At 38.9% G+C, this 23,927-nt stretch overlaps 1 protein-coding gene across 1 annotated transcript in view; it reads left to right on the top strand.

Annotated features, from left to right (window-relative positions):
* Positions 1 to 16,841: 16,841 nt before the first annotated feature.
* The window catches only part of LOC124168164 (wiskott-Aldrich syndrome protein homolog), a 311,074-nt gene continuing 303,988 nt past the window's right edge, over positions 16,842 to 23,927 (top strand). Inside the window, exon 1 of the mRNA XM_046546291.1 lies at positions 16,842 to 18,116. The gene's annotated coding sequence lies outside the window, so the exon portion shown is untranslated. The remainder of the gene's footprint in view (positions 18,117 to 23,927) is intronic.

Raw genomic sequence — 23,927 nt, 5'->3', positions numbered from 1 at the left:
GTATGAAGGATTTTCATAAGGGAGGGGAGGAAAAAGAGAATATATATAATATGAGACTCATACGCAATGTCCTTATCGATACTCTTGCATTGAAATAATATGGTGCAATTTTCAACGAAATGAATGTTAATCCGACTCGGATTTCAATGTAACAACATCATATTCAGGATTGTTGTGGCATTATTAATTATTAATCAAATCATTAATTAGTAATGAATTCAAATTTACCTCTTGGAAAATTGCAACTAATTATTTCAGCCTAGTCAAATTCCATTCTAACTCACAAGAATTTTCGGGTTTCACATGAACCTCTTGTAGGTTGCCTCGTTCAGAAATCTAACTGTGCGCTTTTAATTCTTAGGAGGATTAAGGGGGCTGAGAGGCCGACCTACATGATATAGAGCCTAAATCATAGAATATTCTACTCATCAGACTTCAATGCGAAATAATTAAAATAAAACATGGTATCGAATCCCTAATACATTAATTATAACTCGGCAATGTATCCAAAACGTGGTGTTTCGCAATAAAGGCGGATATGTTGTACATGACACAATAGGTAGCATATCTTTGATATCAAAGATATGCTACCTATTAAATAGGAAGCTAAGTTTCCGGCTGAGATATGATAAGTAGAAGAAGTAAGGTAAAGATAATATGTATGATAATAAACACATCTGCATGCAGTGGAGCAACGAGGCTCATCAGACTTACCAAACTCGATTTAGACAATGTAACTCTATATATACGAAAGAATAATGTTATTTATCCAATGTGAGTGTTTCTTTTTTGTGTCTCTGTGTTTATCGATATTAACTTGAACTATTTATATTACGAAAGAATAATCATATACATAATTATAATTTAGTTAAAATAAAATTGGGAGGATAAAACCCCTTCCCATAGCTCATATAATTCAATAAATAAAATTATGCGATCTTAAATAAATATTTTGTCCACCTGTGATTCCCTTCACTTTAAATGGCAATTCATTTAGAATCAATCTAAGACTGATCTGTAAATCTGAGAATCTTGAATGCATGTGTTGAGGGTGGTTAACCTTTAGAATTCGTAGGGTTGGTGGGGAGAAGTAAACGTAGAACTTGTGGGGTGGGAGAGGTGTACAAAGAGATGGGAAGGAAATGGAAAGTCAGTATTGGAAAATATATCTGAGCGATTCTGATCAAAGGAAATTTTGATATTATTCACGGATAAAATTCACAATTCTGAAAACGATTGCTCGTGAGTTAGCTGGCCGCCGTTTGATTTGATTTGGTTAATATAGTGTTTTTATCGATTCAGCCTCAAATCCTTGCATTATAAGGATAATTCCACGGCATATGTTCGCAGAGGGTTTGGAGGCCTTCCTCCCTCTCGAAATGAGGAAAAAGTTCAAGTGTTTAGCTATACACCACCCGCCGCTTAACACTATCGGCACTATCCTAGTACTTTCACTCCATCTGGTAGTATACAATCGTATTTTCTCATTCTTTAAAATCTCACTATTTTCTTATACATCACCCTCGTTTTTCTTAATTTTTGGTGCTTCACTACGGTCAATGCAATCAACTGCGATGAATCATTGACGACTTTCCCGGGATGTAGCATGCGTAAATTCCTCTGGGGTTATGAATCACGTCGGCCTCCATGTTGCCGACGTTTCGTTGGAATACTTCAGCAACATTCTCCAGGCTGAGCCATTGGGTTTGTTCATCGAAAGCAAAGCATAATAATAAAACGGAAGTTTTAGCTCTATAATAAAGTTTGGTTTAAACAGTATCCTATTATTTTTCTGTTTTGTCATAAGCCTGTTGACACTGCCCCAGTTGAAAACTAACGAGATCTTTTGTCAAAATGTATGACTATTGAATGAATTTTACCGTTTTGAGCCTCGTATTTTTGTTTTTAAAATTAATATTCATGTCATATTAGTCAGTAAAGAGATAATACCGACAGACCATGTTTACATACTTGAGTGTAAATTAAAAGGAAACTGAATAACCGTCGATCCGTTAAGTTTGAAAACACGTTACCTAATGCCATTTAAATTTGAGTAATTATACTGTATATCATTTTCATTAAATTCCATTTGTCATTCAGTGTTGGATATCCATGCAGTATATCTTCGTCTAGGTTGCCATAAGCTGGCTATATTAAGGAAATTTGATCTAGAAGAAGGGAAACTGTATGGTTATCCAGCAATTTCGTGGGGGCAATACCAATGAGGGTATTGTCACACCTCATCACTGAGGATGCAGGAAAAATATTCCAGCGTAACAGCGTGGAGAGACAGATCTATTGTAAAAAGCAGAGACGAATTACACCCATTGAATGCAATTACGATATTAAAAAGACCAGTACGTGAGATCCGCCCTAAGTGTTTAGAGCTCAACATTTGCTACCATGCTTCCAATCAAAGTTTTGACATCTTAATTGAGTCAATTCATTGATAAGAGATTGACGACAAGAAAAAGCTGCTGAAAAAGTTAATTTCAAGAGTTTGTCTCGAAGATCAAGTGGTCAAATCTCTAATCGTATTGGGAAGGCAATAATTAATGAGGTATGATTAGCTGTTTGCAGTCACTTCCGTAATGATAAAGCCCAAAATGTTTTTAGGCTGATTTCTAAGAATTGCCAATAGTTCGAGTATTAGATATCCATAAGGAATTATTGTAAAAAGCAGAGACGAATTACACCCATTGAATGCAATTACGATATTAAAAAGACCAGTACGTGAGATCCGCCCTAAGGACATAATAACATGATAACTGTAAATCCACTTACTGTACCGTTGCTCTCTGTCATCCGTACATCGATTCTGTTACTCATTCAATGAATTATTCCTTCTTTATTCACTTGGGTCTGGTCTTTGCTATTGGGGTAACGAGTTTGATATTTTCAAACTCGATTTAAATTGAGAACATTGCTTAGGATTGATACATTAAGTCTCGATTGGTTTCTACGAACTATTACAATAACAGAACTCCAAGAAATAAACAATATTTTTTAGTTTAATTTATTCTCAACCTCTGAAAGAAGAATATTACAATTTTTTAAGCACGAATATTTCTATAAATGATTCTGTAGTCGACTTCGTGTGCTTCAGTTCTCATCGATGCGGATTTCACGGGAAAATAAACTATAATTAGAACCATTCATAGAAATTTATATCCTCGATGATGGAGTATATCGATGCAGTAACTTTTCAATGCTATTCCTTGTGAGTGTTTACTCTCTGTTATAAATATTGAAAATCAATGGATGGCGCTGTGCAAATCAGGAGCGCAGCTAAGAATTAAGGCTACTAAACTAGGCGCAACTGAAACTTTGGGGTGTGGAGGTATTGCATACCCGCCAGGGTAAGTGGGAGTTGCGGGGGCCCTCCTTCAGAAAATTTTAAGATCAATGGTTCAAAATGACTAGTTTTACCGCTTTATAAGAGATATTTGATTAATACCAACACTATTCTATAAGTAATACTAATCCATGAAGTAATGGATTAAACGTAAAAATTACACTGAGCTCTGGGGGGGTTTTATCCCCCAAAACCCCCCCCCCCCTCGCTGCGATGCGGACATTTTTGAGAACCGATTACAAAGCGAGCGAAGTCGATGCGTTACCACGTGAAGGAACAGGGCCTCGTCTCATTGGTCTTGAGTCTTTCAGCCACGGGCATGGCAAATCAGGAGAACGTGTGAAGGCCATGAACCAGTGTGCTTGAAATGGTGATCTTTGTTCGTGGAACGAGATGTATCCTCCGTGAGCCAAATGTTTCTATGCACCAAGGATGTTTTCCTCACGCAGACAACTTGCAAGATAAGGTCTTAATTTAAAAATAAAAAAACGTCGGAATAGGCTCCGAAAGAATTGCTCCGAATAACTGGTTAACCAATCTCTTCGCCCGTACTTCTAAGTCAATATTTCAAGTCTTCTAGATTTTTAGTCTAATGAAATAAAAGAAATAATTATAAAATTAAAATAGATGTTCTTATTTTATTTAACACCCTCCAAAATGCGAGGAAAGAAGGTCCAAAACACGTAATTTTGCAAAATTTCACAACTTTGACTTAAACTGTGGAAAAAGCGGAGATATACTTCAAATCTTGACTCGAGTATTCTGAAGGAAGCATGCGATGGAAATGTAACTGTAGAAGTTGGTTTCTGCGCCAGCTGTTACACAGCCGGATAGATGCCCATGTCCCCCGGGACGGAAATATTTGCACTTCCCCGAGGTACAACTTCGAAAACTCAAAGACTTGACCGAGTTGGAAGAGGGTATGTTTGCCTGTTTGTCCCGAAATACTAAAAATATCAATACGGGCGGTAGGGAGCGATAAGCAATACCTCTTCAAATGTCGAGCAGATAACGTGCCAAATGATACGTCGAAGTCGGCTAATATTTTACCTCGCCCTACACGGAAGTTAATTCACCTTGCTTTAAGCCAAGAAAAGGCTTCGTGTATAAGAAGGCATTCGAAAATGTAATATAACATTCGAAACGTAAAGTACAACCTCTCGTAATAATGAACTGATCCTTAAAAATTCATCTCAATATGACTACTAGAGAGTAACCATAGGCACAAAGCGCATGAAAATTCGTCTTTAGATTTAAATAAAGGTGGCCGTTGGTCCCAAAAACCTTTCGTGAACGCCAAAACCACGAACATTGCAATACCCTCGGCCACAGAATGTGTTGCCACACACTACGTATTTAAATGGGCTTGCACACGCTACCCGCGTCCCTGACGAAAGAGCGATCCGAATTCTACGGAAAAATAAACTGTATTTAAGGCCCTAACCGATAATTATATACGAGGTAATGCAATTCGTTACTATCCTTCGTTACTGTCCTTGAAAACTCTAATGAAAATATTGAAAAGGAATGGATCGGTCAGCACTCAGCGCCACATTGCGGGTGTTTTTGATAACCGCTAAAGAAGCGAGATAATTGGCGGCATAAATCAAGCTTTTGAGGGACGTCCTGGGGCTTGAGTCCACTTGTTGAAAACGATGAGGAGGAAGAAGACTTTGAGGAGCCAATTGAGATAGCCGAAGATGAAACGATGCTGACGGACGCCATTACATTTGCCCCGGGTGAAGGTCAGAAGCCCGAAGCTCTGCCTATGGAGACCCATAGTCAGACAGAAATTTATAGAAGCGAGAGATTATTGAGCGACCAAAGGACATGACTTATCAAAACTGTGATGAAGTATAAATGATGAGAGATGATTATCGCTGTGCTGATGCCGCAAAGACATTTTTGTCTGCTTTAAAACTAAGAGCGTGAAAGATATTCTTCCAGTATTCCATTCTTCATAAGAAAAAATTAGTTTATTGCCATGCATTTGCTTAGTGACGACGCATTGAATTACAGAGAAACACAGCAGTGGCAATCATTAGTTAGACAGGCTTAGTGTAATTGTGTAACTAGGTTGAGGGGATGTATTCCCCCAAAAGCCTCAGGGAAATAAAAAAAATATTTAAAAATCTTGTCTGGATTTGATGTATAATAAATTCATCTTCTTAAAGTTGAATTTTATACGCCAAAATGATGTAAAATGCGTATTCAGGCATGTTATTTTTTCAAAGTTTTGCCTGACCTCCCTGTTTCCTGGGGGGCTAGCCCCCACGAACCCCTCTCATCCCCCCCAAAGCCCGATCATCCACCCCAAAGCCCTCTCATCCCCCCAAAGCATATTTCTAGTTACGCCACTGGCTTAGTGGATATAAGAAAAGAAACTCCATTCATTGATGAGAGATGAGATAATCAAATAGGCTCAAATAATCAAATTGACTCAGGACCGTAATCGCAATTCATTGTGAATTTGGTAGATAGAGTCGAAATATGTTGCGACGAAATAAAGAAAACCTCCTCATTCAGCTATTCTCTCCTAAAAAAAAAGAAAACGTGAAAATTTCCATCCACTTTTCAGGAGGAAGAGTTCTCGGGTTTCCAGCCGGGTCCAAGGGTTTTTCAGCACCGACGTTTCGAGGGCGAAGTCTGCCATCGTCCTCAGGGGGAATCTGGGCTCTTCAGGGTGAAAAAGGGGTGAAAAACCCTCGGACCCGGCTGGAAACCCGAGAACTCTTCCTCCAGTCTATTCGCCGGGAAAACCTTAGATCTTTCACTTTTCAGGAGTTCGTGACGTCATTAGGGCTATGGTTAATCGATAAGGAGGAACCTTAAGAGTTAGGAATAGCAGAGCGGTAAACAGAGGTCTTCGGTAAACACGTGTGCCCATCATATACATCACGTGACGAGGGAAATTTAAAAGCAATGATCCCACGAGGAAAAAATTAGGTACATATCAAAATTCAATGCAATACGTTAACTATCATGAAAAAACAAAACTTTGCTAATTCCACAATAATTTATTCACTTGCATAGTTCACCTGGTTTCGATACATTGTATTATCTTCTGGCACACTTCTACACTGTATGGAAACCGGTCGCAGGTGAATAAATTATAGCGGAACAAGCAAAGTTTATGTCTTCCCTGATAGTCATGAAGGAGTTCCATTTAGTAACACCTAAAACCGTTGCATAAAAAATTATTAACATTACTCACCAACGGAAGGTCACTGAGCTTCCCTTACATAATTTTTCTTAACTCCCACCTGCACGGCAATAGTTCACCATTCGCTAATTGTACTCGAGTCACGTGACTCAATACCCACGTTACCGTTGCCATGGAGACGCTTGAGGCATGCGGGTACTACTTGTAGTAGTGACGCCACTATGCCTCTACTTAACCTCACTCGACGGGAAGGACATATCAACGAGGGAAGGCATCGCTAGCAAGAACGTGAAAAAAAACGTACAGCATGAAACCAATGCACAACTCATCTGCGACAGGGTTAAGATCGTCGAATTTTTGTCGCTAATAGCTCGAGAAGTAGGTATCGGGTCGAAAAACGGAAAATTGTGGGTCACTTCTTTTTTCAACCTCCATTATAATCAACAATAAAATTGGCGAACGGGCATTGGAACCATAAATTATTCTCTAATGGTGTCTTCAACAGACACACGCTTAGTAGATTTTATGGTAATTAGGTAGATTTTGGATATTAGATTTTGGTAGATAGGAATTAAGAAGATTTAAATAAAAAGCCAACCTATTGTGGCCATTGAAAGAGGCAGAGCATATTTTTATGTAACTTTATAAACAATTTTTTTGGTGAAAAGAGTAACTGCCGTAATTTTCACCTACGACTTAAAAACTCAAAGTCGAGTAAAAATCAAAAGTTAAAAAATATCGGTTTTTATTGGCTAAAATAGGACAACAGGGTCGGAAGTAGGAAGGTTTTTCATGTTGTCAGAAAAACTCAATCATCTCTCGTTGTTTATACTTTAAATAATTTTTTTTTAAATTTAGTTTTACTTTAAAGAATCATGAGTCATATTTTAAATTACTCCAAATTATTACTTATTTTTAATTTATTTTATAATATATTGACATGACCTTCAGAATCATATTTCCCGAACTACATCTTATTTTGAAGTTTAAGAGTTGAATAATTGAATTATAAAATACTTTTATCGAAATCCATATGACTGCAAGTAAACAATGATTTCATGTATTGAAAATTAGCCGAAGAATAATATTTTATCCTATGATTAGGATGTATACAAATAAACACGCATTTGAAGGTTCACTGAAATCCAACATCCCAATTTCGTACAAATCCGCTTTAGTAATAGTAAATACGAGTCAATCCAGTCTTATGAGCGGCCGCTTGTGGAAATAATTAATAAAAAATCCAACATACAAAACATGCTAAAATAATATTTTAAAAGAGAAATAAAACTATTTAAAAATTTACTTTCGTATAAGAATAATTTTTAAAATATGTATTCAATATTGTAATTTCCCTATGATCATAATAACATCAGAATCAATGATCGAATTCATGTTTCATTCATTACTAACGATTCCATGCGATGTGACCAAGCTGGCTAGTTATGCAATAAAGAGACAATCGCTTAAATTCATCATGTGGTCCTACTAAATGCTTTCTAGCGGACGTACTATCATTATGTAGTCACTCACTCAGAGTGACTAATGTACCACGCTCACTATTTCCAGGATTATGAGACAAAGGAGTGGAAGGTTTGATTTGATATTGTAATCCAAATTCCAATCCTAGATCACTGCGTTAGTGTGCGCATGTGATAATGCATTTAATGGACTTGGTTCCACATGCATGTGGGCCATCAAAGTTTTTGAAGGACACGGTAGTAGCCAAGGAATTTTGGCCGGGGGCGGGTATTGAATCAAACCAGGAAAATTTAAAAAGTAACTTTCTCGGACCTTAGATTAAGCCTAATTTCTGATGAAAATTTTGCATGGGACTGAAAGGGGTTATGCTGTGTGAAGCGTGGCCGCCACAATTTCGATTCGACACATTTTTCTGAGAGTTATGAGCCTTTTTGGGAAAGTGGAGGGGTGACCTGATCCCACGGAAAGACCGCAACTACGCCTATGATTGTGCGGTACCATTTAAGTCTACGCCATTGATGCTGATAGTGAGACCGCCGTCATTTTACACACCTCCGACGGCGCTGAAGACAGCAGTTATCAGAATTTTGAGTTGCACCACAAAGAGGGCACGAGCACCTATCTGTTGCAGCGAATGCCATTGGCCAGAAAGGGCGAGTATGTATAAGTCTATGCAGAGGTGTTGCATCGCTTGGATTACGTATAAAAAGAATTTAAATATTACACTAAGGAAGCCACTAATAATAAATGCAACCGCAAAACTCACTCTGAGAAGGTTATTAATATAAATTAAATAGGCATCATTATTAACTCTAAATAGCATCACCATTAAACTTAATAAATATTTAAATTAAATAGGCATCACTATTAACTCTAAATAGCATCACCATTAAACTTCTTGATTATTTTTGAAACATGATGAAGGACTGGGTCATGCTCTGAATATGGTTATTACTGTGACGATATTACTGTCAACATAATAGAACAATATGTACCTGCCACAGCAAAATAAAAAGGCGTTGGGATGCCTCCTTTCCAACTACTTATCATTCTAGTTCAAGTTGATAGACATGGAACGTCTTTGTCCGCCAAAAAACTACTTTTTGCTAAAAGATGGACACTCTTTTAAACCTCAATATTAAATATTCCGGCGATTAAATCATATCAGTCATAGGGATTGAGGCCATATTGTATAGCTTCCTGAATTTTTAATATATTAACCGTATCATGTTAAAATTAACATTTGGTATAGCAGACCATAGTAACGGATGTAACTCATGACACCTGCTCTTCTAAATATCGTAGATCTCTCGAGAAGCGTAATGGCAGCACGACCGCTTTTACCTGGTTAGATTATTGATATTCTTCACGGTATAATGATCCCGTAGATAACACATATTCGTAAGCATATAGTTTTCCATAATTAAAAAAAATGAATTTTATGTTTCATTCCGAGCTGCGCCGTTTACATTTAGGCGTATATATCCACTAAAATTCATTTAATAAGACACGGTAGCTTTAATTTAATTGTCATTGCTTTCCTTTTCTATTAATCGATAGAAAATAAAATGGGAAGCAGAAACTGTTTTATCCCAGCGGACTTAAGTAACCGGATCACACTGCATAAGGCTGGTATAGTAGCCATCTTTTCCATAGCAAAGCATGACAGGATACTGTAACCAGGACTAACTTACTATCTCCGCTGTGGGCAAAATATCCCTTTTATCAAAATCTCTTCTTACCTTCGATACCAAAGCTTCTACATTCATTGTAGGCAAATAATAACTACCCTCGTATTCCAATGTCAGTTCTCTGTTAGCACTAATAAAAACTATGAATTCGTTCACGTCAGCATTATTATCAAATTGTGGTTTAATTTTTTATGCAAGGTACGTGTAAATGAAGGAGTTCCTGAAGCTCGTATGGGTTTAAACCTTAGAAGTAGTTCGCACTCACAGCAGTTTCTCTCTCATTTACAAAGTGAAATAAATAAGAGATAGAGAGTTGATTCAGGCTTAATCTAATGGAATTTTAATACAACAATACGACGAAATAAATTAAAAGTTTTCAATTTTCCTCCAATTCTTAAATTTCAAATCGCGGACGGTTTCAATGCATTTGGAAGAATTTAATACTTTCTTTGTCCACCTGAAGATGAGACTAAATGTACGGAAATCGGTTGTGAATTAAAATTGAACTAAGTATGGAAAATGTCCAGAAAATTTAATCCATTAACGAGGAGATAATGTGTTTTGTTTTGGCCCGGAAAAATTCTGCCTACCTGTTGTTAAACTTGTTTCTATAATCTGCGCTAAATTTTTCGTCATATATGGATTTCGCGCCGATAGATGTCAGTAGAAAAATAATATCGTCATCACTGGCTTGACGCAGCTCTCCGCTAAATCTGCTAATTTTTCTTTCCAATGTATTTTATCTCTCACTTATCCATCTCTAACTGTCCCATGCATTTCATACGATATATTCTTTTCCATTCTTGCCATCTGCATGTCCCCAGACAGTTGTCTTCATCAGGACATTTTGTCTCAAGAAGTGGCTCTGTCTTCATATCAAGAATGCCATGAGGCCTCTCTTCTCTCCTACTCTCATTAGGACTTCCTCATTACTTATTCGGTTGTTCCATGTGGTCCTCATCACTCTTCTGTAGCACCTAGTGATGAGCGGCACTGTTATTCTCCAATCACTTCGTTACCTGCGACTGCTACTCATCAGTAATGGTGATTCTTAACTGTGATTGCGAATACCGAGAAGAATCACTCTTAAGAGTAAACGGTGATTTCTGGCGCTGCTATTCCTGCTACTTTGTCCAATTCCAAGGAATGAGCTCGCCGCAAAAGGAACGAATAAGCTTATTGAAAATTGGAAAATTAGGCAAAATATTTTTTTTGAGGGAGTAGTTTTGATTCTGAGTTTATATTGCGTTAATTAAGTAAATTTAATATGGTAAAGGAATTGATAAGGGGCAATCATTAAAATCCCGTCGGAATTTTTTAGCATATGTTATATCCAAACCATCATGATTCAAACCGTGCAAACAGCAAACAATAAAAGATGAATAAGACATCCTTTGTTATACTGTTGGTAGCAGTGGTAGCAGCCGATGCTATCTTCAGCGTATTCAAAGTCGCAGTGATTTCGAGTATTTAGTGATTTAGTCACCGGCAGGGATTGGCTACTTCTCTTCAATCACTGGTAGCGACATATCGCTCATCACTTGGTAGCAGCCTATGCTTTCATCACCGAATCTAGAGATCCAATCACAGTGATTTCGAGTATTAAATCACCGACAGTGATAGCTACTTTTCAGTAACGGTGATTTAATCACAGTTTGCGATATATCGCTCATCACAAGTACCACCACATTCTTAAAGCCTCCACCCTTGATTTATGCGCGGCTGTCAGGACTACAGCCAAATGGCATTGAGAACAGGTCTATAAAGCATGGCAGTGCCCATCTATGTCTTTGGATGGCAGTGTTTTATATGCATTTGTGTTATAGTGCCGTAATATGCAATTTAGTGTGTCTCATTATTTGTTTTTCCAAGTTTACAGCCACAACTGCATGACGCTTGAACCATTTTTTTTAAACATCAAGCATTTTTGGGCTAGATCTTACGGGGAGCTGCAGAATTAGCTATTTTTTTTAAGAAAAACTTTTTATTTTTACTTTCGTCGATATATTTACCAAAAAAATCAAAGTCAATGATAAATTTCTTACGAAAACCTTCATATTTGACGTCAAATTTTATACAAAAAATCCATGTCGACGTATTGTTATGTATTTTGCAGCTAAAGGATATGGTTTATGCCGATTATTTGTGCCGAAAGTGTGCTTGAATTTCCTAGTTTTCCTATTACCTCGGTATTGAGATCAGTTAATGTCCTCGGGTGGACTTTTTTTTGCATTTTCCTTCGGATTTCCGTGAGTGTAACATGACGGTTTTTAAGAACAAAATTCCGGGAACGAAGGCATTCTCAGAAATGGGCAACGAATGATCCACGAACGCAGCCACATCTGACCGAAATAAGGCTTCCTAACTCCCATAGCACCGGTTGAACTCAAGTTAGGAGCATAAGGACACCACTTCAAAGTGAATACATCATAGATTCTTCCATCGCTGGTAATTCTGTTTCCCAACTTGCATCATTCATTTGCCTCTTCCAGTGTGATTCCCTATTTAAATGTAGGCCCTGACCTCCATTTTGCTTCCTATTAATGTATAACCTTCCTTATGGTTATCTTCAGCTGACATCTACCCATTGCCCTTATTCATGTCAAACAAAATCTTTTTCCAATCCTTCTCTGTCTCTTCTATGACAGATATGTCATCAGAAACTTTTCCCTCATGGATATTCACTACCGATGCCTTTTCTTTGATGAATTTCTTGATGTAAACGTTGCAAATTACCGGTGACAAAGCACAGCCTTGACTCACTTCTTTCCTAATTCTTGCTTCTTCGCAACCGGGTCCTGATTTTATCACCGCCACTTGATTTTTATTTAACTTGTGGATGATCATCCTGTCGTTGTAAATAATTATAATTTCTTTCAGGATTCTTAGCATTGAGTTCCAGTCCATGCTGTAAAACACCTTTTATGAGTCCACAAACGCAACTAGCGTGGACTTGCTGTAATCCATTCCCTCTTCTATGAGCGGCATAAGGGCAAAAACTGCTTCTCATGTGCCTTCGCTTTACCTAATTTGGTCTTCATCCTGATACTTGTCAGTTCCTTTGAAGAGTGTGCTGTCAGGCGTATGGCCCTCCAATTTTCACAGGTCTCCGCTCTTTTACTCTTGGGAGTTGGGACTATGCTGTTCCTCTCGAAGTCGTATTTTACCGGTTGAATACATTTCACTTATGATTTTGTACAGCTGGTTCAAGGTCTTTTCTTCTGCATTTTTGATTAGCTCTGCTGGAGCATTGTCGATTCCAGTTGGTTTAATCATCCGCAGGTCTCATACTGTAACATGGAACTCTGATCTTAAAACTGGGGCTGCTATATCATGTGTGTCAAATTGCCCTTCGCTTTCAATAGCATTCGTTCTTAAACTCTTTCCGCCGTACAACTCTTCCACATATTTCTTCCAGCTACTTACTTTATATTCGTTATGAATCATCAGTTCTCGATTTCGGGCCCTTAGGGTATCTTATGCCCCTTTCCTTGAAGTGCTTCGCTTCTAGCTAACAGGCGGCTCTACTTTACCCTGAAGAAGATGTTGTCTACCTCATCACCAACATTCTTCACCCACGTTTTTCTAGACTTCCTCGCTTTACGACGTATCTCGTTTTTACCATCGTGTAGCTATTATGTCCGTCCTTTGTTTCTCTTATTTTATTCCTTCTTTGAAGAGATCAAAGACTTCCTGTGTGATCCATGGTTTTTCATGGCGACTATTCTTCTTCAAAGAACTTTTTCAGCTGCTGCGTACAGTCCATTTATAATTTTTTCCTCCTCTTTCACGCATATTTTTAAATTTTATCCTCTGCTATTTTGTTTTTCACAGCTTCTTTAATTTCCAGTTGATATGATACTGAGCTGCCTTCAATTTCTCAACCTGCCAAATGTTTTTCATTGCTTTTTTCAATTTTTTGAATTTTGGTGCATTTCGTCATAACTTAAAGGGAAAGATTATGCAGTCCTTCAACTGGTTCCTGTATATTTGTTTCTCTAGAGTATAGTCGATTTTGAATCTTTTTAAGGTCTTCTAGCTTTATCCAAATGTACCTTGTTCGCGTGGAATTTTTGAATAATGCGTTGGCAACCACAAGCCTGTGTTCAAAGCAGATTTCAATTACCCTTTCTCCTCTCTCATTTCCGTTACGTAATCCATATTTCACCGTAATTCCGTCTTGGCCTTCACCGACGTCTCCATTCCAGTCACCAACAATAATAAGATTTTCTTCCCCTCTTACTTGTTTGATTACTTCCGTTATATCTTGGTGGACATCTTCTACGCCTTCATGTTCATAATCTGACGTATGCAGTAAATTTGCACCACTAAAGCGGTTACGGGTTTGGTTTCAATCTTCACTATTACTATCCTTTCATTAAACTGCGGATGGCTTTTCGCACACATCCCAGTGTTCTTCATAAGGACAACCCACACTCTAGAAACACCCTTTAGCGATCATAAGTGTATCATTCTCTAGCTTCCACATCAATTTATAGGAACAGGAAGTAAATATACTATCTAATGAGCAATTATTTAAAATTCACTTGAGACAGCGTGTTGACACGTGAGACGGATACAAGTTGAATTCAGGCTATGTATCATTGCAAGCATGTGGACTCTTCAGTTGGTGCAGGATAAACCAGAATATGGTTATTTTTACATAAGGGTACTACTCCCTTTACAAAAACCTCTTAAAGCCTTATGGCTTCAGTTCTATCATTTCAATAATTAACGCGACGGTAGTCACTGAAGCCGGATAAATGCTTCCGTTGCCCTTACTTTTTATCTTTTATTTTCTCTCTGCAGGTTTTACCTGATTTATTATTGTACTCTGGACGAATTTCTTTTTATTTATTTATCACTGCTCTGTGGACCTCAGGACTATTTTGTGTTTACTTTTTACTGGCGCTCTGCGTACTTCCGGGAGATTGTCTGAGTCTTTATTTACTGTCGGTCTGTGCACCTCTGACTTTTTTTCCGTATATTTTTATTTACTGCTGCTCTTTTCCCATTGTCCCTATCTGGGATTTTTCTTCCTCATAGGAAAATCTCCCCGGGACGGTGGAAGAGAAATTGCGTATGCTTGGTTTCGCTATTTAGTGGACCCTTTTCGCTCTGTAGCGTTAAGGTGTTTTACCCGTCCCTCCCTTCCGTTCCAATCCTTTCCCAGAGGCGTCGGCGGGCTCCAATCGCGACGGCGCCTCTATCCTTTTTCCTTCCTCTCCAGCCCCTCCCCGGGTGACCGGGCGTATAAGCCTCGGGCTTGGTTCCTGGCCACGGTGTGTTGTAACCATATGAGGGTTCACCTGGAACCCTCGAAGTCTTTACCGCTGCTCTGTGGCCTACGGGTGGTTTTCATAAATTTTTGTTGCGAGTCTGAAGAAACCCTATTGTTTTTATTTTATATTTGAACTGCTTCGCAATTTCTTTCCTTTTATGACTAGTTTGCACACCTGGCCCGAAATTAGAGATTCCTCCGTTTTTTGTCTGTCGAAGTATCAGGTATTATACTATCGGTTGCTAATATGTATGGTAAATTCGAACTTCCGAAGAAATTACCTCATTTTCAACTTAAGTGATTTATAGCTAAGAACATTCGGGCTCGTGGGAGAATTTTGGACATGGCAATATGGGCATGACAATGGCAGATTTTTATCTTTTCCGGCGTATGATGCAGGTGAAATCTTCTCGGGGTTTCTACCGGGTGAGCTGTTTTTAGCCCGACGTTTTGACGGCTGCTTTGCCATCGTCTTCAGAGTAATGCTTTGGTAGGGCTAGCTTTCGAAGCGTCGCCCTACAAGCAACTCCCTTGGTGGAAAACCCGAGAAGATTTCACCAACAGAGAAAGGGTTTGTAGAACGGGTGACTAAACCTCAGACAAGACTAGAGAACATTATTGTAGCCTCCGAAATGTAATAACATAAATAATTACCCTATTCCGGGGTTTTCCAATACTCTATACCATTTTTTCACTAAAAAAATCTTCAAATCGCAAAGAAAACCTCGGTAGCTGCCTTGTTATTAGAGCTCGTGCTATATAAAAAACCTTGGAAAATTCAGCCAGCCACTCCTCATTGGCACGTTACTCGAGTCACCGTGGTATTGTGCCGTACAGAAGGTAGTTTTAGGAGAACAACAGGTAATGTCCCGTCACCAGAGAATAGTATCATAAAGCGGGTTAAAATTTAATATAATGCATAGAAAACTCGGAAAATTTATTCTCAATCTATATGGTGTACTGCATTCAAAATGCAATCCCCACCCTAAGAGTTTTTTATTCTAAGTGATACATTGAATTTCAAAATGGCGAGGGATGAACTCGGAGGATTATAGAAAAAAATATAATGAGGAGTGATTATGTTCAATGCATTCAAGTATGAACGTGAAATATTTTAATAAAATTTTATGGGAAGAGGGATATCGGAAGTCGAGACCCAGCGATAAGCAGGCTAACATTCAACTCACACACTCTGTAGAATGCCGTAGGAGAAAATAAATTGAAAAATATATTAACGTATTTTCCACGCGGCATATTGTAAATCCTGCTTATCTCGGTAGTTGCATTGTATATCAAGAATCTCATGTTTTTTTTTAAATGCTTATTTCATTTTCTCTTTTACATGATATATTTTTGTCAAACATTTGTTATACATGATAAATTTATTAGTCAAAACTCTTCCGAGAAGCATTGATAATGTCAAGCTAAACTGTCGAAACCTGGGCCGAATAATAAAAAAACCGTGGAATTGACTAATTTAAAGTATTATTTATTCGCGAGAATATCAATATACCTGTACAAGTTTCGTTGAGATCGCCAGGTATACAAAAAGCTTTTGAAAATAATTAAAGGAAGAGAACCGCTATTCCGCGATGGCGCATTACGCAGGTTTACGTCTAACGGCTAATATCCCATTGTAGACCCGGCATCAACCGGTGTTTTATGCATATTTTGGAGAAGCAACTCGTCGAGGGTCGCTTGCGGTGGGTCGCCTTGTACTTGACCGGGCGCGGACGCAACCGGGAGAGGGGAGGGAAGGAAGGAGTGGGGGTGGGGTGGAGGGTAGGGGTGGGTGCCCTTTCCCCTCCCCTTTGGGGGGTGGCGCCCTCTCGCCACTCACCGTCTCCCTCAGTCGCCGTCTGACTCGCGTGCGCGTCACTCCCATGCGATTGTCTCCGACGAGCGCTCCACTCCACGGTATATCGCTGCGGAGGAGATGGGGCTATTGTCGCGGCTATGAATCGTCAGCTTCCCTACCCACGAACCCAGGTTCATATCTCCGCTCTGGTGATTTTTTTAAAAACTAAAAGCGAGATCCCAACTTTTATCGTGGGGATTCGGAAAATATTCCGTCCGTTGAATTAGACGTCAACCCGTGGTCCTCTTGGCGCTGCGGCCAATATATCGTCGGCTCAAAAAACCCCGTGAGCCCGGGTTCAGATCCTCGCTATGGTGATTTTTTAAACTGAAAGCGTGATCACCAAATGTGTTGTGGGAATATGAAAAACACTCCGTCCGTCGGATAAAACGTAAACCTGTGGTCCCTTGAAGCTTTCACAATACGTCGTCGGCTTCCAAACTGTTTGTCTGAGTTCAAATCTCCCCTCTGGTGTTTTTTTAAACCAGAAGCGCGATGCTTACTTAGTCGCTGAATTGCGGCTATACGAAAAACACTTGGCCCGTCGGATGGGACCTTAGGTCTTGATCCTTTTGGCGCTGCGGCTATATATCGTCAGCCTCTCAACCCGTGGATCGGCGTTCAATCTCCGCTCTGGTAATTTTTTTTACGGCAAGCAAGATTCTTGCTTACATAGTGAGCTACGGAGAAAATTCCGTCTGTCGGATGTGACAATAAGCGATAGGCCCCTAGGAGGCAAACGCTGAAAGAAAGAAGCGCCAGGTTTCTCTCCGCCTGGTTTCCCAGGTCGTCGCCCGGTCACCGAGTTTCCCTTAATTTCGATCACCCTGGCCCAAATAACCATGGATGTTGGTTGCCTCCCTGAAATACCAACCCATACTCATCGTTTGTGAGATAGCGTGCAGTTCGTCCGCTGCGAACCTTTCGCGTGTGGGCCGCGCGACGCCGCGAGGGAATCGGCGGACACCGGTGGATGCAGTGCCACCCCTCGTTGGTGAAATGTTGGTGCGCGACTGGCTGGTTTCCTTAAAGAGGACCTGGGCCGGTGGAGTTCTGTGGTGTTAGTGTTTGGATCGGGAGTCCGATTGTGACCCCTGGAGTTTCCCTACCATCTCCTGGCAATAATAGCCTGGAGGAGGCGTCTTCGCCGGCCGTGAGACTGTGCCCTGAGCGGCCGGGGCGCCTCCGACGGAGGAAGGCGCGGATAGCCGGTCGCGGCGGCCGAGGGACCCGCCAATCGCCGTTTCGTGCTTGAGCGAGAGGGAACGAGGATTTCCCTGCAGAAGGTACGCTCTTCTCCTTTTTCCATTCGAATGAATAAAGTGAAATGATACTTCATGGTATATCTATTATATCCAAAGACAGGAAATCGATATTCCAATTAAAGATGGTAAATATAAATTTCCAATAGCGGTTTTTCGATTAACTTTGGAAAGCACCAACGAGGAGGAGAACCCTTTTTTATATGCATTGAAGGCTAACCTAAAAGTGCTTCACTCTTAAAGTCTTACCTTACCCTCCAAATGCTAATTAGAGTTGGTAAAAGATAAATATCTCCGAAATCAGTTTTTCAATTGACTCAGACAATCATCAGCAGGGATGAAAACAGATGTTAACCCTCCAAGGACTAGACTATGAGTGCCCGACTCTTACACTCCCAGCCTCACCAAAATTATTGTATCTCTTGCCAACTTCAATTTCGAAGGCTTGGTAAAACTGTATTAATGAAGCACCCTTAGCTTAGCTCTCAGATGGTTAACAACTGTTCTCCCTTCTGATGATCGCCAAGGTCAATCGAATAATACAGGTTTTGGAGATATTTATCTTTTACCAACTCTTTTCATTGTCTTTGGACACCTGTTTTTAAAGCGGACTAGTAGCTCAAACATTATTATTTTTTGAGCTATTACGACAAACTCACACAGTGTGATGAACGGGGTGCCTGAATGATGTGGTTTGAGGTAGGTGGTAATGAATGAGGGTTTGGGGTTGAGGGGTGTCACACATATTCAGTATATGTGGGGGCTATTATTTCCCTGGGCCATCTCGTACTTCGAAGAGTATTGGGAGTGTCCAAAGGCTTCAATCGGGATATTGGAAGTCGAGACCCAGCGATCAGCAGCCTAACGTTCAACTCGCTACGATAACACATTCTCCGCGGAATCTCGGAGGGGAAAATATATTTAAAAATATATTAACGTATTTTCCGCGCGGTATATTGTAAATCCTGCTTATCTAGGTAGTTGCATTGTAATATCAAAAGATGTTCAAAGAATTCAAGAATTATGATGGATCTCGTCTTATTGAAATAAAATTGCTGAATACGGACTGTGTGAAGAATGTCATTGTTAAGGTCTTGGAGTGAAGGTCTTGAAAATATTTACATGCAATTTTTGCCAAATTTTTTGTTTATTTAGGCTTTATTAGGGCCGGAAATGAAAATAATAATAAAACTATACATAAAACTTACAGCAGTTTCGAGAAAAAATAAGCTTTTTCTCTTCGCTGGTTACTTTCGAATGAGCCCTACATCACGCTGCGTTTGCATTATGTTATGATTTTAATGTCCTCCTGTAAAAATACATGCCCTTTTCAATCCCTGTAATTTTCCACCAGAATTATTTAAAACAATAAAATATGTGCGACATTCAGGCGGAAGGTTGAAATGAATATCGTACGGTGACATCGGAGAAAATAATCTGTAATCGTGGGGAAGACGGTGAATATTCCAAAATGTGTATGTTTAGGCTATAACGGAAGAGAACTGTAAAAAATTAGATGAAAAAATAAATTATATGCAAGTGGATTACAGCAACCTTTAATAATGATTTTTCTGGTTCTTCTCTGTGATTTTAATGAAGAAATTAAAGTTTTTCACTTCAATCACAATTATTTTTAAATGCCTAATTTATATTTGCTATAACATTAGAATATAAAAGTGATTATCAACAGGCCATTACTATATACCAGATCATTTATGAAATGACATCTTGAGGAAGTATTGTGGATATAATTTTATGATACGCATTGATAATATAATCGATGTTTTTCAAACAGATGCCAGGTATAAGCCAACCTGCGTTTGGCGTATTCATAGATGAGAATATAGCTATCCATTTTGCTGATTAAAATGACATATCTTTTAGGGCAACAAAGTTCTAAACTAGAAGGCAATGAGCTTAGCGCATTTGATTTTTCCCTCTATCCTCCATTCATAGATTCCACTTGATGAAACCGAGATTTGCTCATACCTGGAAAACTAAAAGCACCACGGTGATCTTAGAAATTATCCATGAGAAAAAAGTAAAACTCTCAAAAACCGGCAATTTCAGGGAACATTTTCACCAAAAACAGAGAATGAGACTGGTTAAAAGGATGAGACCAGGATGAAAATGACACTGTAATGAGGATAATGATATAAAAGTTTTAACCTAGAAAGAAGATCGTGCAAGTTGATAATCTGCATTACCAGGAAAGGAAGGAGTATGTCTTTTTGCAGCCGTTCAGCCTGGTTAACGAAATACTAAGAATAGTTAATGCCACTGCGGACGCAACTCTACAAATCCCTCGGCCACTTCAACTACTGCGATGATTCCCTAATCCTCTTATTCGAGCCCAAGACTCATCGTATCTCGCATTAAAGTCTTTGAAATCTCAAATCTTCTAAAAATCTCGAAATATCCTCCGTGAAGTACTCAGAATTTAACACAGCAAAAAATCTCATTTACTAAAGTGCCTGAAATAATATGATTCTACGGACTGCAAATGATTGTCTATTTCTTTTCCTGGGAGTGGATCATTATTCTCATCCTTCGACGCTCAACACAACAAGGCTACCGCGAAGATACCCCGGAATACCGAAGGATCAAATAAATTGAAACATTTATTGGTGAATTTTTTCAAATGAATTATGTTATATCCCGCTGATATCGATACTTCAGTGCATTATCAAGAAACAAATCAAAGCATTCAACAATTCTGAAGTATGTATTTCCTGAGAATGACTTGAGTGTTAAGAAAACGGAAGGTTCAATAAAAAAATTCTTTCTAAAAATGCTATTCCTCTTATTTGTACCCCTTAAATTATCGTACTGCGCATCAAAGCTTCAGATATCTCAAAGTTTCTAAAAAATCTCACAACATCCTCCGTGTAGTATTCAATATTCAACGGTGCAAAAATCTCATTTATTTAAGTGCCCGTAATAATGATTCATTTGTTAGATATTCTTTTCCATTGCCTCTCCCTTGCTTTAGATCTTTATTCTTCTAATATTTCTATCCACTCCACCAAAAAGAAACTCATAAATGCGTTCCGGAGAGCGCTCTTTGAATTCCGTGCTTGTAACTCTATTCAGGCATTATGAGAACAATCTATTTTTTTCAGGAAAGCCTCTTCCGGCGTAATTGCAGTTTAGTAGCGTCATAGTTTTTTTACCAAAGTTTTCCAGGAATTTCATATTTGAACAGCCTATTCCCATTCTCAGTAAATATATACGTAAGTATACAAGAGCGCGAATCGGCTTTTACGTATGAGGGAGGCCAGATTGAAATGCAAATCATCTAGATCACGTCATACCTCTGATGGGCCTGATTGGCTTAATACGTTTAAGTTTTTTTAAATTATTTATTTAGGTTAGACATTTTATCTATAATAAATATAACCATCATCATTTGTGAACTAAAATATATTTTTGAGTATTTACTTTAGCAACCAATGAGTTTCTTGGAGCGTTGGTCTCGACTTATAGGAAGAAAAAACTCATTTTATTGAATATTTACTTTGCAAAATGATTATCTTTCCCATGATAACATAAGCAAGGGTTTTTATACTTGCCTCGGCTATTGGTTACTGTGCAGCCATAATGCGCACTCTTGTTTAAATTTCCTCTGAGTTCCCACTCTCTGAATCGTCACTTCCCTCTTTCCCACACACCCAGAAATTGATATCTACTCGTAAAGCAGAATCCTTTTGAGCGTAAGTCGTTAGTTTTATAAAAGCATCGTCATAAGGAGCCTTATAACCCAAGATTGCACATGCATTACACTAGCAGATGCCTCCGCTACTTACTGCATGAAACTAACAACGAAAATATAATGAATTGAATGGTCGGGATTAACTAGCGGTTGTACTGCCAAGTCTTGCTCAACAATAGTGATAGAAAATGGCTCCCAATTATGATAAATAATGGGTTATATTATAGAGTTTTTTTTTCATGAATGATAAGTGATGTTTCTCATTGAGGAATAAGGTTCTACTGAAGTGAAGGACCTTGCAACCGAGAACCATTAATACTTAAAATTACTATTAACCTTGAATCAATGAATAAGATACTTTTGAGTTTATTTTGGAATAAATCGCAATGATTTACGAGATGATGGATAATAATTCATATCTTTCGACCAAAGTTTTGTCTCGTGCCTCCAAAGATAGGCTTGACTAAAATTACCTGTTAAACATTGCGATAACAGGTCCTTTAAACGATAAGAGCTAAAATGTATTAAGTAAATTGATAAAATTTTGAATATTAAGTCGGGGGATCTACTTGGAAGACTGTCTCGGTAAAATGCAGCCTGCCTTTAACTAAATCTAACGCATTATCATCACCAGTCAATCATCCTAGGATAGTTTTGACGCAGTTTTTTTCCTAAGCCCACCGATAACATAAACTCCTCATATTCATGTATGTCTTCTGTTTTACATCATTTATAACTGCCCCTGGGAATTCCCTCCTTTCCGTTGTATTTTCCCCGTCTTCTTGCCATCCGACGATTTTCTTCATGACACATGCCGAGTCTTTAAATTCCAGAAATTTGATTAAACTAGCTTAGTATGTAAACTATGGGTTTAGAAATAGAAAATATGCGCCAAGAAATAATTATTTGGACTATCCGGAATTCGAACTCGGATCATCCGGTCAGGTATGCCATCAGCTCTGAGCCTTCCTCCTCAAAAGAAAAATTTCCTAGTAGGTTTACCATATTAGGTTTTTATGTCGTAAGTCCATTTTGTGGCACAGGAGACGATTATATTTATTAAGTCAAATATTTTTTCAAGGTGAATCCCGCCCTTGCCGTAAATGGAACCTCGTGAAAGGCGATCCTCTTGATAATGACCTGAAAAGATCATAAACGGTTGAGATTTTTTTTGTGAATAAATACTGCGTGGAATGCAATAAAGTGTTTAATTTTTAATCTACCATGTCACGATTCCACAAAGTGAACTCGCCAACCATCCATTTTATACGCCGTAGTTGTGAATTACGAGTTGCAGAAGATGTAAAATTTGCAATTTGTTGAAAAACGTATTTCAATAGTTATGATAAAAAAACAAGGTAATCAACTTAGAACTCACGAAAAAATGAAGTTTTGTTAAAAAACATATAAATCTAATACCTATCATCCACCTAATATTGCAGAAATGCCAGTTATTATCGTGTGAAGAGCGAGAGGGAGAGGGGTTTTCCCCTTGATCGCATGCATCTTCTCAATGCTTTCGCCTCTTGTTGCTGCGCCTGGAAGGGAGCTGTAGCATTTGCCCGCTTGAAATTTTGGGGCGCGGAGAGCCGTCGTCTTCTATCATTATCCGGCGGCCCAGCATGAAAGCGGGGACTGTGAGCGACGACGCACGTAGAGCGGCGAATACGTGACGCCAAATCCGATGCATCCGAAACGCAGTCGAGGGGATGGAAGCTCCTTCAATATCGTGAATAGAGTGTGGGCTGAGTGATGTAGGCGGCGCTTTTAACAGGCAAAGGAGACCCTCAAGCTCAAAGCCTGTAGGCCCTGTCGCCCCGCCCCCTTTTACATTGCCATACATTGCTTACTTGCTGACGGCGTCATAAAATATTACCCTCAGCGTGAATGAAGATTTGTGAAAAATGTAAAATCCCTCGCGTGGAATCTACTGCATTACCGCCTAAAGGATATATTAAGTTTGACGTGAGAGGATTTTAAGAGAACGATATTTTTTCGTCCCAGGTGACGGCGGGTTAGCGGGTTCGAGTCTCGCCTGAGGGGGTTTTCAACCAATCAGGACGTGAGAGTATTGTTAAATTGTAATAATTCTTTTATAAATCTTAAAATAAAAACATTTCAGG

Source organism: Ischnura elegans, chromosome 1 (genome assembly GCF_921293095.1).
Source record: "Ischnura elegans chromosome 1, ioIscEleg1.1, whole genome shotgun sequence".
NCBI lineage: Eukaryota > Metazoa > Arthropoda > Insecta > Odonata > Coenagrionidae > Ischnura > Ischnura elegans.
The sequence above is the reverse complement of the archived record's forward strand: the minus strand, read 5'-3'. Positions and strand labels throughout refer to the sequence as shown.